General features: G+C 31.4%; 1 long non-coding RNA gene across 1 annotated transcript; it reads left to right on the top strand.

Moving 5' to 3' along the window:
- Positions 1 to 1,781: 1,781 nt before the first annotated feature.
- On the top strand, positions 1,782 to 5,855 carry LOC120071733 (uncharacterized). Its single transcript, XR_005480321.2, has 4 exons — positions 1,782 to 2,615; positions 4,557 to 4,650; positions 4,804 to 4,939; positions 5,673 to 5,855. It is a non-coding gene; the product is annotated as an uncharacterized LOC120071733 (long non-coding RNA).
- Positions 5,856 to 17,185: the final 11,330 nt, after the last annotated feature.

The following is a 17,185-nucleotide window of genomic DNA, read 5'->3' on the forward strand; positions in this document are numbered from 1 at the left end:
GTACTTAAAAAAGATGCAAATCATTAAAAAATTGAGATGAAATAGACTTAATTTTTCTAAATCAAAAACAAAAATTCCAAATGGTTACAAAAATGAGACAAAAATTGCTATGAAGCGGTGTGTTAAATATTGTGTAATCTTAAAGATGTGAATTTCAATCAAACAGTTTCATGGCTAATTGAAGATAGCTTTGAATCAAATCCATTTTACTTGGTAGCATTCTTTTATTATCTAAACCTTCAAATATCATTCATGGCATCTAATTAGCATGTAGGCATCATAACATGATATAATTTTCAGTTGCTTTTGACCTCAACCCATTTCTACTTACAAAAATTAATCCTTTAAAAGCTCTTTATTTACTTTTACCCTTTTTTTTACCATAGAGTCAACAAATGCTATTTAAGGTATAAGAATGAATAAAGGGGATGTAGATGACACACTTCAACCTAACAAAGCCACACACCAAGAAGCATTTGTATATGACTTGGATATTATAGGGTAATTGTAATTGATAACATTTTTAGGAATAATAATCAAGTGTATAATATCATTTAAAAAAAATTACAAATATAGACAAGTTTATCAACGATGTACTATGATTTATTACTAATAAACTCCTACCAATAATATGGTTCATCATTGATAGACTAATTAAATTTGGTCATATTTACAATTTTTTACATTATATTATATCTACTAATACTTTGGGTCTAATGTCTATATTTGTAACTGGCCCTATTATATAAAAATCTAAAGATATAGAGTTAAAAACATAGTTAGATTTTATTTATTTTTTGGAACTAATCAATATGTTTTTAGTATAATAAAGATAGAAAATTTGAATTATAGACCTCTTAGTCACAACCACATTTACATATCAATTGAGGTAGGCTCATATAAACAACCCACGATCTAGGTTAATCAAACAAAGGGTTGTCCATATAATTCTGAGAGAGAAAAAGGAATTATTGTAAAATTGAAGTGAAAGGGATATATGCTAAAGTGCTTTTATCTTTTTAAGTAAACGAACGTGATATAGATGCTCAAGTAAAAAGCAGTTTGCATGTGAGATTTTAAATTCTTTATTTTTTTCTCGTGATATATATCTTCTTATTTAAAATGGGAAGTTTTTGTTCAAATATGTTAATTAATTGGTAATTTCAATAATCCCAACAACCAAAAAAAGATTATAAAGACAGATTCCAATAAAAATTTTCAACAAACATCCGTAAATCTATGGAAATTACCACATGCTTCAAAATTAAAGAAAAATAAGATGGATAAAATATTTGTTATTTACATCAAAGAAGGGCATAAAAAAATTCTATCTCAGGAATCCAATTCTCTGTCCGATCATTTGACCAAAAATTGTCTTCCTATCATGAAGATAGGTCGTTGGCGTACTTGACACATGTCCTTATTCTTTAAAAATTGGAGATTTAAAGTTCCCTATCCTATTTTTTTTTTTTTAAAAAATCACTAATTCACAAAATCATACATTATCGTACATCATTACTTTTAAAGGGAAGTTATTTGTTGGAATGTAACAAAAGTTTCATATTAACAAAACAAAATGAAAATCTATGATATATGATGAGCAAGAATAAGGGTTTCGCAAAAATAGTAAACTATACTATTTCATTTACACATCTAACAATAATTTTTTTAAAAAAAAGATATTTTATTGTTTTCCTGTTTATCCCATTGGTATATCAACATGCATCTCAGTACTATCTAAAATACTTTAGGTTAGCTTGGTATATAAGTCAATGGGCATACACAATATAAATTATAGTAGTTATACAATTGATATATCAAATTATATCATTGATATAGCATATTTGTTAGTCACTTGTGTATATTATTAGTGGATTTAATTAAAATAGTTAGTAATTTGGTTTTAAATTTATTGTTGTTTTGGTACATGATCATCAACTTATAGTGCACGAACAGAAATACTCATTTTTTATAGCATTTGAAAATAGCATTATATAAAACATGCTGTAAAAGAAAATGAAAAAAAAAAAAAAAAATGGGGGCACTCAAATTTTAAGGAAAAAATCGTTCCATCCAACGTTTTTTCTCATTCTTGAATCTTAAAAACAAAGCTCAAATTTCTATCTCTATGCTACAACTAAGTTAGAGTTCCTTGAATCTTTACCTTACTAGTGAAACCCATAAGAAACTTTCACAAAAAAAAATGTTTTTCAATCACTTGTAACTCGTCTTCTCGAAACTCCCAATTTCTCTTTCTCATGATGTTGCTTTATGGGGTCTTATTTTTCTTCATTTTCTTGCTCTTTCTCACAATGATGTCACTGAAGCAACCTCAATCCATGTGAATAAAATCCACTTCTCTTCAGAACTACTCAAAAAATCGAAACCCCATTTGTTTCCATTTTTCCTAAAAACGGATTGATGATTGGTTCAATGTTCTATTTCTGAGATTGAATGATTTGATTGTGTGTATATTTTGTTTCTTAAGTTATTAGGTCCGATCAAGAGTCGACGATGTCAGTTTCATTGATGGAGAAGACGAAGACGATGAAGCTGATGATGAACAGCAGTGATGGATGTTGAACGATCACTAGTGACAGCTAAAGAGCTTTTAGGTATGTGCTCTCTACACCTATTGCAATAGAAACAGAGGAATGTGCCTTCCAGCTCCTGTTGGTATGCTATAAACTGTAAAATCCCTAACAAGCCTTTTATTTTTTGCTCTTTTACTCCAAAGACACAACTATTTTGGTTGTCATATTTATGCTTTCTGGATATTCTTCACCATACTTCTCTCTCTGTTTGTGTTTATGATATTTAAAATTGTTCATTGTGTTACTTTTAATCTATGGAATGCATGTTCTAAATTGTTTATTGTTATTCATGGGTTTGGCTTGATTTGGTCTCTATAAGAGAGAATGTCACAAGATTTTGGCTTGATTTACTATGATAGACTTGGCCATCATATATTGAATTTTGAAGCACATATTGAGCTTAGATAAAAGTGCAAATTTCTACCTGCCTTTTATCTCTCTCCTCTTTTGTTCCCCCCGGAAATTCACTTTTACATTTTGCATTTTCACCAAATTCTTTATTGTTATTGTTTTTGTTGTTGTTCTATTATTAAGTAAAATCAAAAGAAGCACCTCTTGAAGTGTTCTACTAATTGTTGGGTATAAATTTTACTCAGGTTATTCTGACTAAATAAACAACCTAAGTCTAGGTGTTTATTCAAATATAACAATTATATTTGGATTTAATCTACGATGTCTAGGTGATAAACCATTTTAACACCTCACACTGCTCACGTGTGCTCATAAAACTGGTTAACAACCTCAATTATTCAGCCATAATGCCCAGATAGGAGATGTTCATAGACCATCAACTTAAATACTCCCAGCCTTAGATAGGATTATATACCCGATTGAGTTTGTAATCGAAGTTTTATAAGATAACGACCTATTTTAACTATTAAAACAAATAGTTAGCCTACGTGAGCATGCAACTTATATTTGTTATGGATTATAATGTCTAATCCAATTTTATAACAACTTACAAAATTTTAGACATGCTGTACATCCATAACATACATCAGATATCTCATGATTTAATATAACACTTATATTAAAATATCTGAAACTGTAAACATGCATACTATATATTATAACACCTTATAACATACTTTCAATGCATATACCTTCCTATGATGGGATTTTAAATCTACATGTTATACTATATGCACATACAAGATTTATTTAATTATAACATACATCATGTAACATTCCAAATTTCAGGAAAATTTAAGTTAATTATCTAAAATTATTGAGTTTGAATTTCCCTTTCATTTGGAAAATTGAGGTTAAATTGAAATAATTGAAAAGTTTTTATTGGTTAAATTGAAGTTAATTGATTAGATATTCGAATGGATTATCTTGAAAATATTGAATTTTGCTTACCTTTGATTTTGGATTTTAGGGCCAACTTAAAAAAAAAATAAAAAGAGATAATTAATTTCATGTGGTTTTGAATTGATTTAAATATTTGGAAGGATTTAATTTGTATTAAATTGATGGATCTTATGACTTTTAATTTTGGTTTTTGAAGCCCAAATTAAGATAATTTAAAAAGTTAATTGATTTCTAAATTTAATAGAATCTTTGGAGATTTTGGAGATATTGTGATAAAATATTTTATTTATCTTTTTAAATTTTGAAAAAAATAAAAGAATTGAGAATTTTTCGAAATTAAATGAGAGTGAAAAGAGGTCAAAAATTGGGGAGAAAGCAATTCGATTTTTCAGCGACAACTTTTACAAAATTGTCAATTTTCATATTTTTAATCGTTGGATCATGCTCAAATTTGGTCAGTCTGTTTGAAACATATAGAATGTCATTTTGAACGGTTGGATCGTTGTTTGAATTTCTGGTTCGTTCGTAATCCCTACTGAATAAAATCTGTAAACTAGAAATTCCCCTTCTCTCCCACTCTCGCAAACCCTCCTCATGCAAGACCCTCACTACCAGCTGCTAGCCTAAACAATTTATGTTGTCCGATAGCAATACACGCTGCCTATCTATGGAAGCCACAAGTTGACACGACGTCGGCCGCCATTGTCCCGATCTTTGTCGAAATGTTTTAGGAAAACCTTGGGTAAGACTTATTTTTCCTTATAATTTGGGAGGTGAAGTTCACCCCTTTGATTTTGGGTTAAATTAGTAACCTCTCTTTGGTTTGAAACTTAAATTCAAGGTTTGGAAGTTTTGAGGCATTGACCATCAAGCTAGATACCATTTTGTTTTGCAGAAAATTGGTGAAGATCGATTGGCTAATTAAATCGAGTATTGGAATTTGTCTTGGATCAAGCCACAACTTTATGTTGATTCATGTGTGCTAAAAAAGTTCTAAGGAGATTTTGTTTTGTGTTTTTTACCAAGTTGAGGTAAGTAATCTTACTACTGGAACTGCCCTAGTGCCCGCAATGATAATTATGATTTATTGAGGATTATTAGTTAGCATGATATTTATGTCTGCCTTCATTGACTGAGGTTTGAAATGACTGGAGTCAAGAATTGACAAATATGATTTACTGAGGATATATTGATAGTTTGATGTTTATGTATGCCTTGCTGATATAAGAGTTTAAAAGGCTAGTTGCGCATAAAGATGTTTGAATACTAGTATGATTTGAGTATATTATTTTTATTGGAGATCCTGCTGAATCTGAGGAGGATGAGATGCATATATATGTTGTAAAGATATGATGAATAAATTTATATGCATATTGTAGAATCATGATGATGAGATGTATATGTATGTTATAGAACCATGTTGAGATTGTGATGTCGAGATTGTGATAGTGATTTTACTGATTAGTTAGAATGCCCACCAGTTTGTGTTTCCTTGTGTTTCCTTCGGGATTCATCAGTTTGTGTTTCCTTCAAGATTCACTAGATTTTGTTTCCTTCAGGATTCACCAGAGGTAATGGGCATATTTAGCTACAGTAGGATAGAACTCAGTTTTTCATGTATGTATGTGTCCCATGAGGACTAATACAATTTATATGTTCCACCAGAGATAGGCATCTAGAGGACATAAATCCCTAACCTGACCCCAGTAGTGGGGTTACTTACTGACTATTTTATACTCATTCTTTCTCATGTTGTTGTTTCAGGTAAGGGTAGAGATACACTGACGATGGACAAGCGGAATTCATGATCGAGCCACTGGGACTAGTTTTATGCTTCCGCTCATGAGATTTAGATTTCTTTTCATGTTTTTCTTAACTTTCAGTTTTGATGTTTGAAACTTGCTATTAAGAATCATTTTCAGACTTATTTATTATCATTTATGATTTATGGGTACCTTATTATTGTTTTTAATATTTGAATTTAATGAAATCCTTTTGCACTTACCTTATTTATTTAGCATTTATTTCACCATAAAAGAGTGTCGTTTTAAGTTCCATGCATACATGTACTTAATAACGGCCTAACTTAAGTCCTAGGGGGTCGGGTCGTTACACATCATATAAATAAATAATTAAACACAAACTGATATGGTTTTAGTTTTAGTATTTTCAAGCAATCAAAGGCCTAAATTATTACAATAATAACCAAAAGTTTTGCTGCTCGACCTTTTTCACTTCTTTCTTCAATTACAACCTAATTTCAACTATAATGACTCCAATCGAATTATAGACACTTAATCACACATTAAGATCTATCAATCAAGAGCCAATTACAAGAATTACAATATAATTGAAGAGAATTCAATGCCAAAACTCAGAAAAACCATATCAGGTCACCATTTTCATACAACTTATGAAAAACACCCACCAAGCCAAAATTAACTCGAATTGAATGCTTAAATGATGCTCTGATACCAATTGTTGGTTTACAAAAACATGCAGCGGAAGAAAAAAGGATCATTAAGCATTCTAATTCTTCAATTTTGACATCAAAATAAGCATGTTCATAGGGTATTAAGAGAGTTTCAACACATACCTTTAAAGATCCTCTTCAAACACGAATTTGAGCTACAATCTTCTCCAATTGAAGTCGTGGACCACACTAGAGCTTCCCTACTATTCTCTAGGAGCCTTAGTAGAGTTGTGGAACTCAAAACAAGTTTAAACTTAGGGAAATTAGAAGAGGGGTTATCTGGTTTTTGAGCTTGTTGAAGAACAACCTCTTCAACTTTCAAAAACCTAGCAATTCAACAATTGCATGTCATTTTCAGCTGAATCATTTTTTGTATTTTAAATCATCAACTCATGCTTTGAAGTCTTCATCCCATGAAGACACCACCTACTTGGTGGAATTAGTGGATTATGATGATTAAGGTGCTTTGAAGTTGAGTGGAAAAATTCCACTTTGTGAGTTTTTCCAAATTTTCAATTTTTTCACATTGAATTTTGAATTTCAATTTCAAAAACAAAATCAATTTTCAAATTTAATTCTTTAATTAAAATTGAAATTTTATTAATTTTGCAAAAATTAAATCAATCATTATTTTTTAATAAAATTAATAATTAATAATTTAATTAATTCTATTAACTTAATATCAAATATTAAATTAATTTGTCATCAAATCCATCATCATAAATCCCCATTCATGAAATTAATATTTAAATCATATTTATTTATCAATCAATTCTCCAATTACCTTTAATTCCAAAATTATACGTGTAATTATATCACATATAATTACTAATTCTCTTAATTCGAATTTGGACATTTCAAATCAACTTGTCACGCTATTCTAAAGCTAATCTGTTTGTGAGTTAGTAGGGGGACCTACAGATCATGGGCTCCAACGATTCGAGATTAATTGGCTAAACTCTTTACACTTAATTAACCCTCATTCGTTAACTACCAGGTCACTTCATTAAAGGGCAGTAATTATATTGTGTCCACTTGATATAACCATGATTAGTAAGTTAACTCTTCACAGGTTGTTCGTAATAACGGCTGGATCATATGACTGCTTTACCCCCGAGATTACCTCTTGTTCCTTAATGTCTCCTGATCCTCTAATGAATAATTTGTTTGTGATCCTATCAACAAACAGAATCCATCTCAAGCCAATGAGAGGGTGGGGTCCCTTGTTTAAGACCCGAAATTAGCACTTAAGGGAACAACCTCTCTACTATCCCAGAAAGCGGGTAGGAGTGAATTTCATCTTGCACCCTATGTTCCCAGCTATCTACCCAGTTTTACCCCTGAAATGGGAGGCTTATTGAGCCGGCGCTATTGAGCCAACCCTCACCTATGCAAATCTAAGGATAATCCCAAATAAACAGGAGTTCATAGTTAGCTCAAGAGTAAGGTTAAGTTACCTAGGTTATCGCTATGAAATAGTCAGTCTTAAACATTATCACTATGAAATAGTCAGTTTAACAGTAAACGACATTATAAAGTAAGAGTGACTTATTTCTTGGTCCGATCTTATGCAAACTCATTGAACAGGACGCCTCTACTCTTCATGTCACCACACGAATGAATCAGGATCACTTCGTTTATAGCACTTTACAATTCCTTGTAGCAACTACAGAGTGAGCCACATCCGATAGTGTTACCAGAATAAGGCACCCAAACTTATTCGTATACTATAGATCATTTTGACTATTTACTCGAACCTGATCCACTTTTATGCCTCCACATAAAGTTCAAGTACTCATATAATAGTCATGGATCTTTTAGTTTATTAGATGTATTTCTAAAACGAAATAAACAATTCATAAATCCAATAACAACTTTATTGAATCAAACTTCAATAATAACTTTTTTGAATTTCAAAATAAGTTTATTGTTTTACAAACCACGAGTTTTAGAACATAAAACCTAACAAACTCCCACTTGGACTAAAACTCCAATGGAGTTTTACATATATATACAAATATGGATATAATGTTGAGTAATGAGAGAATAAATACAATAAACTAGGGCATCATTTACCCAGTACTTCCCCACTCGCCCTAGTTCTATCTATTTCGCAGTCCTAGTCTCGCTAGGTTACCCTCGAACAATTTAGCCGAGAGGGCCTTTGTAAATGGATCAACCAAGTTTTCTTCAAAGGAAATTTGCATGACAAACACGTCTTCTCAGTACTCAAAAACCTCTTTTATCCTCGGGTTAAGATCCTCGTTTTCACAAGGTCATCTCTATACACTTGGTACCAATCTTCTAACCCCTCGTGGTTTCCCTTACTATTCCGGGATAAGGAAATTTCCTTAAATTGATCTATATTATATTGCCTCCATATGCAAGGTTCTTCATCTTTCTTCATACAGCTTCTATGATGGAGTCAGAAATATAACTTTGCTTGATACTCCTTCAAACTATAACTCTGTCGTTCAGAGTGAACACTAATCCCGAAGTAGATTTCCTAGAATCTAAATCGGTCTGAAAGTCATAATCAGTGTATCCAATAAGGATCAGATCCTTAACACCATACACGAGCATATATCCCTCGTTCTCTGAAGATACTTGAGGATGTTTTTAACGACAGTCCAATGATCATATCGAGGATTGGATTGATATCTGTTGACAATTCCAACTGCATAGTATATGTCGGGATGAGTACACAATATGACATTCATTAAACTCCCTACTATTGATGCATATGGAATTCGTTTCATAACGTCAGCCTTTTGAGGTGTCTTAGGATATTGTTCCTTAGATAGTTGAATGGCATGCCTGGAATCTTGCATTTTATATCGAGACAATATCTTGTCTATATAAGATGCTTGAGAGAATGCTATCGTTCTATTCTTACGGTTCCGAACGATTCGAATCCCAAGAACATACTGTGTTTCTCTCAAATCCTTCATTTGGAATGTGTGGCTAGCAATGTCTTAATATCAGCTAGAAATTCTACTTCATTCTCAATTAGTAGAATATCATCAACATATAGAACTAGAAATTTTACTATATCTACATCACCCATTGCTTATTTAAAAGTCAATGGATCCTCTAAGCCATCATCAGATATGACGACCTAAGTTCCAGCTAAACTCATGTACCAGTCAGGTTGTTGCACAACCCTTGCACTATGTCGAAACATTCTCAACTCTTGACAAAGATGTCAAGTACTAGTTCCATCAACAACTCTTATTGAAGGACCTGTTCGATCAACAACTCTTAACAGGTACGTGACCAATGCCCAGTCATTTCACATCAAAAGCATTTATTTTCAACACTTTTTAAACTCCTATCTTATGAAGTTTTCCTTTGTGATCATCATTTTGTGTGGTTCTTTTGAAATTTGAATGATTAAAACGACCACTATGAAAATTAATTATTTCTTCCTCTGTTATGGTCAAGACCTCAACCGTGACCACGTCCTCGACCACGATTATTATTAAAATTCACACCATTCACTTCAGGGAATGGCGTCGTTCCGGTTGGTCGAGATACATGATTTTTCATCAATAACTCGTTATTTTGTTCGACCACAAGACGACTTGAAATTAATTCATAATATTGTTTAAAACCTTTCTCTCGATATTGTTGCTGATGAGCATATTCGAGACATGAAATGTAGAAAACATCTTCTTTAACATATCGGCATCAGTAATTTTCTCTCCGTATAATACTAATTTTGAACTGATTTTAAATAATGTGGATTTGTAATTACTTACTGATTCGAAATCTTGTAGCCTCAAGTGAATCCAACCATAACGAGCTTTAGGAAGAATAACTGTTTTTTTTATGATCATACCTCTCTTTTAAATTTTTTCACAAGATACGGAGATCTTTTATTGTAAGATACTCCATTTTCAATCCCTCGTGGAGATGATAACGAAGGAAATCATAGCTTTTGATTTGTCCTGACTGGATGTCGTATTTCCTTCTTTAATAGTCTCCCCAAGATTCATAGCATTCAGGTGAATTTCGGCATCATGTACCCATGACAAATAATTATTGTTGTTAATATCAAGGGCGACAAATTCTAATTTTGTGAGATTTGTCATGACAACGCCATCATAAAATATTGTACTTATGTTAGAAATTTAATAGATATTGAATATGCAAAATAACATTAAATTTATTAATTATAACGAAGAGGGAAAAACCGACATACCTTTAGGACCTACCTTTAATGGAAAAAATGACAGGAGTTCATGCTGATAACGTATTGTAAATTCGAGGAGCACAACGGGAACACAAATATAGAGAAAATATAATACAATAATATATTTATATAATAACATTAAATATATAAAATATAATCTAAAATAAAAGAACTAAAAACATAAAAGAACTAAAATTATAAAATTGAATAATATGAAAATTAGTGGAAATGGAATTCTCACCAATGCATGTGTGTTTTTAAGATCCATCAAATGTCACTATTTATTGACAAAGTGACAAGTAGGATGTAGACTTACATGGATACCAAGCAAAGACACATGAACAATATGAAGGGTGACACATGGTTTTAGGACACAAAAATGTATTTACAAAAATGTTAAATGGTTGAATTATAAATGTAGTCAGTAGACGTGTGTGTATCCAACAGGTCTCGAAGATTCAAACGCATCGGCAAAAGTTGCAGGCGTTAGTAGGAAGAAGTGTAGTGACAAGCAATGCATGTCATCATTTAGTTAGCGATTTAAATTAAATATATATATATATATATATATATTGGTTACCTAATCAACCATACTTCTCTTTCTCATCTCATGAACAAAGTGAAACTTCAATAGTATTATATTTTAATGCAATAGTTAACTCAAAATGATTCTTAACCTATTATAAATTAAAATTTCCAGATTTAAAAAATTATTAGAAGGCAAATTGAAATGTTAGGTAAATATTATTAGACACAAAATTGAAATATTAATGTATATTTTCTATTAGTCGTGATTTTTGTCGAATAAATCAGGGACCTAAAAAAAATTGACAATATATTTTAACATATCTAATGTTGAAGTTTTGAGTCGGTTATTTTTTGTTCAAGAATATTTTGGTGGTTGTCTTGGAATATGTTTTTAGAAGATGTCTCACAGGATGTTGATTCTGAAAATTATTTCTTTCCTTATTTGAAATATTCAGTGAATTATATTCTTTGGATTACTTTTCTTTTCTATACTCTGATGATTTTGAATAGGGATATTTTCCATTTTTCTGTTGCGGTATTTAAGAGCAAGAGGTAGTCTTGCGAGGATTTCCGCATGTGTGTTGTGAGACAAGCATTATTGTGTTTTGAAAGAAGAACCAATCTTTCTGTATTATACAAATTTTGTAAAGCAAGAATTTCATTATGTTATTGGCGGCTTGATGTGTTGTTGTTCTTAAGGTGTTTGATTCACTCTTGAGAAGCATTCATTAACTTTCTGAAGAGCCTAAGGCTTTATTGATTGAGAAGAGATTCTCATCTTTAGGAGGATGCTAAGTTAACATCAATCGAAGAGTTGTACTCAAACTTAGGGTCAGCCAGTTCTTCAAGTGAAACTATGTTTACAAGAAGGAGGAAAGATAACGTCGTGGTGAGAAGGAGTCCCACACACTTAGGAGAAGTCTAAATGTTTCTTCATTAATATTCACATACATAGGGGAGTCTTGGTGAACAAATAACTTAGGCTTTACCTGTTTCACTATAATTGGCAATATTTTATATATAAGTATAATGTCGTAAACACTTTATTTTTTTCATATTGATGAATTTATATTTCTCGGACACACTGCCTCCTAGATATAGGTAGTATATTACCGCAAAGGGTTACCAAATTTTGAGTGTTCTTCTCTTTATTTTTTCTTTGTATTTTACTTGTTGTCTCTGTGATTTCTAAAACACTTAACATCTATGTTACACGTGACGAATCACCTTAAAATTTCAAGATCAACCATCTACCAACACAAAAAAAAAAAAAAAAAAAAAAAAAAATCCTTAAAAGTATAGAGAATGTGCAGGATATAGGCATTTTCAAGCTAAGTGTTCATACTTTTCGAAAAGACAATGAAAGCTATGTTCTGACTTTATTTGATGATGATTTAGATGAAAGTAATGAACTTAAGGAAGATGTTAAGGCTTTTATCAGCTGCATTTCATCTAGTGTTTTTATAGGCAACGATAATAATGACACTCATCCTTTGTCATTTGATCAGTCGAATCAAGTTTTATATAACAAATGGCAAGATATGTTATGAAACTCTTTGATATTAAAAAAGAGGATTGAGTCTTTGTTGACAGATAATTAGACTCGTGATCATTATTACTGGTTTGAAGCATGACTAAACTAGGTTAGGGCAAAGAAAGAATTTGTTTGTTAGTCTATAAGATGAATTCTAGTTCAGAGGCTCTAGAGAAGATTCTGATGAAAGGTAAGGTGACTGGTGATGTCTTTGTTCTTAGTTTCTCCAAGGGATGGGAAAGTCTAAGAAAGGAAAGCTCAATGTAAAGGAAAATAGATGATAGAATTTGTTACAGTGTAAATGAACGAAGGTTAATTTAATTAAAAAGTTTAATTAATTAATTTTGGATCATTGGAGCTTATAATTTGTAAGTTCATTAGGTCACCTTGCTAATTCACCACAAACCAACAAGAATTGAATATAATTGAAAGAAAATTTGAAGTGTTCAAATTTTTTAGGAAGAATATTAATTTTTTGGGGGAAAATATTAATTGTATTGGATATATTTAATACATATTTTGTTATAAAGTATTTTTTTTTTAATGAGATTCAAATTATATCTATAGACCCTTTAGGTTATTAATTGAACATAATCTACGTATATGTCAACTACATACTGTTGAAGATTACATATAATAACCTTTGATTTTTAACTATTAATGGATAATTTAATATTGCATATTTAATAATTAAATTAATCAAATAATTTATGACAAGGTTTTATGGCATAAATACCAATAACTTCAACTTAATCTCCTCGACTTCGCATTGGTTGTTTTGGTCTTCACTCTTCACCTCAACTTTGTCTCCTTAGCCTCAATATTTATAGCCTTAGCTTCTTCCAAGGTCGTCTCGAACTCGGCTTGAATTCCTTGGTATATTTTGCACCATCAGGTCATTTTATTTGTTTGACCGCTTGAGGGTGCCTTTTCTTCACATCGAGGTAGTGTTTGATTTCTACTTTTTCACTGATTCCGGTCTTTGGTCGAGTTATCTCCATCCCAATTCATATTCTTGACCCTCTTACTCATATTTTTTAGGGTAAACAAACTACCAGTAGAATACTTTCTTCCCTACATATAGCGCCACCTGTTGTTGTGTCACACTTCAATCCATATCACCTTCTTGACCTAGTGAGGGATGTGACGACGATGGATGCCATGCCCTTTTTAAATGACATTCGACACCTAACCTTTTACCTTTTTCTTTTTAGATTTGTAAATATTTAAAAAAAACGTTAACCCTGGAATGCGTAATCTATCATTTCTTTTTAAACAAGTCCATAACCCCAAGACTAGTAAAGGATTTAACTGGACTTCGTCTCATAATAAAAACACCTTAGTTTTTTAACAAAGTATATTGGATGCACATTTTACTTTATTGACCTAATTATTTCTTTACAACTTCTACTACTTTATGATGCATGCTTAATTTACAGATTATTACAAGAACTCTTTACATACTAAATGTAATGCTTCTAATTTGGTAGTGCAAAAGATAGCTATAGTAGGCACCTGGAACTATTCAGCTATCTGAGAGGGATGGGGCATTTTGGAAACATAAGTTGGGAAGCCAACGAGTGATAATTAATTAAACAACTTTTATGTTTCAAAACATCTACAATGCATGCTCGAAACTTAATCAAGAATCTTTGCTCAAATGCATGAACTAGAGAAATACCTTCTAATGCATGTTATCTTTAAAGCAATTCATTCAAATGCATGTTACACCTTTTAAATTAAGCATCGCATGAAACTTAATAACATGATAATGCATGATAAATTAATCATCAAACTTGTACCCGAAAATTCTTGGGCAGACCAACTCAACACACCCGGTCATCGAGGTAGACCAACTCAACATACTCAGTCGGTGAGGTGGACCAACTCAACACACTCAGTCTTTACTAATGCGGACAAACTCAACACATGGCAGCTGTCATACGTCACGCAGAGCTCAAGTAACTCGTCCCAGGTGCTAGATCCAATGGACTGAAAACCTCTTTCTCCAACCATTACTTTTCATAATAATGTATGAATAATTAAAACAAGAGTTTATTATTAAATCCATAACCCAACGCATGCTGATAATTTATCAATACAAACTTTGAGCATCCTTTAATATCTCATAAACATAGTTTATTTCATCAAATACTTTTAAACATAGTTAAAATAGGGGGTTTTTTTAGGAAGGGTCACTCACAGTCAACTATTCTTTTTCTGGATTTCTCGATCTTCGGATTCTTGATTATCTGGAAATTGATAATTCCTCTAGTTAATCCCCCAAAAAAATAATAATTCAATTATTCCATAATTATCTATCAAGAATAGCCAATTACACTTAATTTTTCCAAACCTTAATTTCATCCAAATTTAGGGTTTACTTAACAAATTAATCCCTTATCAACTCAAAATTAACTTAGGATCCTAAACTATTCCAATTTTAGGGTTAGAATATCATAATAATATCAATTAGACCATAAATCATGCTTAGGAACACCTTAATTAACCTAAAATTGAAAATTTAGCCTTTAATGAAGGACAATACATGTCAGACTTCATCTTCAACCTCCAGCCAACCCTAAATTCAACCCCTATTTTTCAGCCAACCTTTCCGATTTAAATTTACTAATTTTCAGCTAACAAAAGCTCAATTAACCCATACAAACCTTTTACCCATCCTTAAATGCAACTCACCTCCAAGTTTGGTCATTCTATTTGCTCTAGAACTCCCAAAATCGGCTAAAAACTCCTCGGTACCCTTGTTTTTTGGCGAGAATTTTAAGAGTTTAAACATGATGTTTCTGACCAATAAGAGCTTAATCAACCTGGAAAAAAAAAAAAAACTTTAGAGGGATCTTAGAACTTCCTTACTTTTATGTTTGAACCTTCAAATTAGCGCCTAGCTCCACAAATTTGCTTAAAACTTGAGATCCTTTGTTTTTCATCCAATTCCTATCGTTACTATTTTCTTCTTCTCCCTTGCTTCTTCAACCACGTCTGTGATGGAGTTGACATTCAACAAACGAAATTAATTAAGGATATAAGCACTCTAACTACATAATTTAGTTAATTAGCATGCACGTTCATAGTTTTAGTATATTAGGATTTCAAGTAAATACCTTTGATGATTCACCCAAATTGACTGGTTTCACCATGAAATTCTTCTTCAATCTCCATAGTAGACCACCATAAGTGACTTCTCTACTAATCTCAGGCCTTAGATTGAGTGGTGGAATTTAAATTGATAAGGATTTGGTTTGAGATTCTTAGAATTGAAGAAGTAAGAAAAATTAGATTTTCTTTTCAGCTTTTCAGTTTACATCGCCTTCAAATCTGAACAATAACCTCAATATATAGAAGCTTAACATGCAAATCACGTTGAACATGATAAAGCCACTTCATATTTCATTCAACTTTGATGCTTTGAGGTGTTACTCCTAATGGAATAAGTGGGATTATCCCAATTTCATTAATTTCCAATTTTCATTTCAATAAATTGAATTATTTGATATATAGAAAATTCATTTCAAATTCAATTTAAATTAAATAAATTTTATAGTTATGAATTTCATAAATCCAAAAATCAATTAATCCAATTTTATTAGTTTGAATTACATAAATTCAAATTTTAATCATTACTAAATTAGAAAATTAATTAAATTAAATTTAATATAAAATATAATATAACACCTCATTAAATATTTAAATCATATTTAAATATTTTTAACTCTCTAAAACCGTAATGTTTAATTTGATAATTAAACATCAATTATATGAAATATAATAATCCAAACCCTAAACGAAGTTAGAACATTACAAATTCTCTCAACACGCTATTCTAAGGTTTAATCCTTTTACAAGCTAATAGAAGGACCTAATGGACGTATAGATCAGAACCTCCGACGATTTGAGATTAATTGGCCAAATTCTTTAAATCAATTAATCAATATTTGTTAATTACCGAGACATACCATTATAGCTCAGTAATTGCACTCTCCTCACTATAGATATATTTCTATCCACTTGAATTAGCAATAATCAGTAAGTCGATCCTTCACAAGTCGTTCGTATTCACAGCTAGATCAAAACTACCGTTTTACCCCTGTAATACATCTTTCTCCTTAAGTATCCGGTGATCTTATAATGAATAATTTGTTTATGGTCTTACCAATAAACTAAATCCCTCTCAGCCATGAGAGGGTGGGGCCCCTTTATTCAAGATCAGGAGTCAGTACTTAAGGGAACAACCTATCTGCTAACCCTAAAATGGGTAGGAGTGAATTCCGTTTTTGCAAAACTATGTCTTCCACTATCTATTCGATCTTACCCCTAAAATGGGAGGCTTATTTAGCGGTGATGTTGAACTACTCTCACCTATGTAAATTAAAGGATAATTTTGAATAAACAGGTTCATAGTTAACTCAGTATTAAGATCGAGTTACCTTAGGTCATCAAATTGAAACAGTCAGTTTTAACAGTAAACGGTTGTTATAAAAAAAAAAGTGACTATTTCATGGTCCGATCTTATGAAAACATCTTTTGCA

Source organism: Benincasa hispida, chromosome 2 (assembly GCF_027475165.1).
Source record: "Benincasa hispida cultivar pf3 chromosome 2, pf3_genome.v1.1, whole genome shotgun sequence".
Classification (NCBI taxonomy): Eukaryota; Viridiplantae; Streptophyta; class Magnoliopsida; order Cucurbitales; family Cucurbitaceae; genus Benincasa; species Benincasa hispida.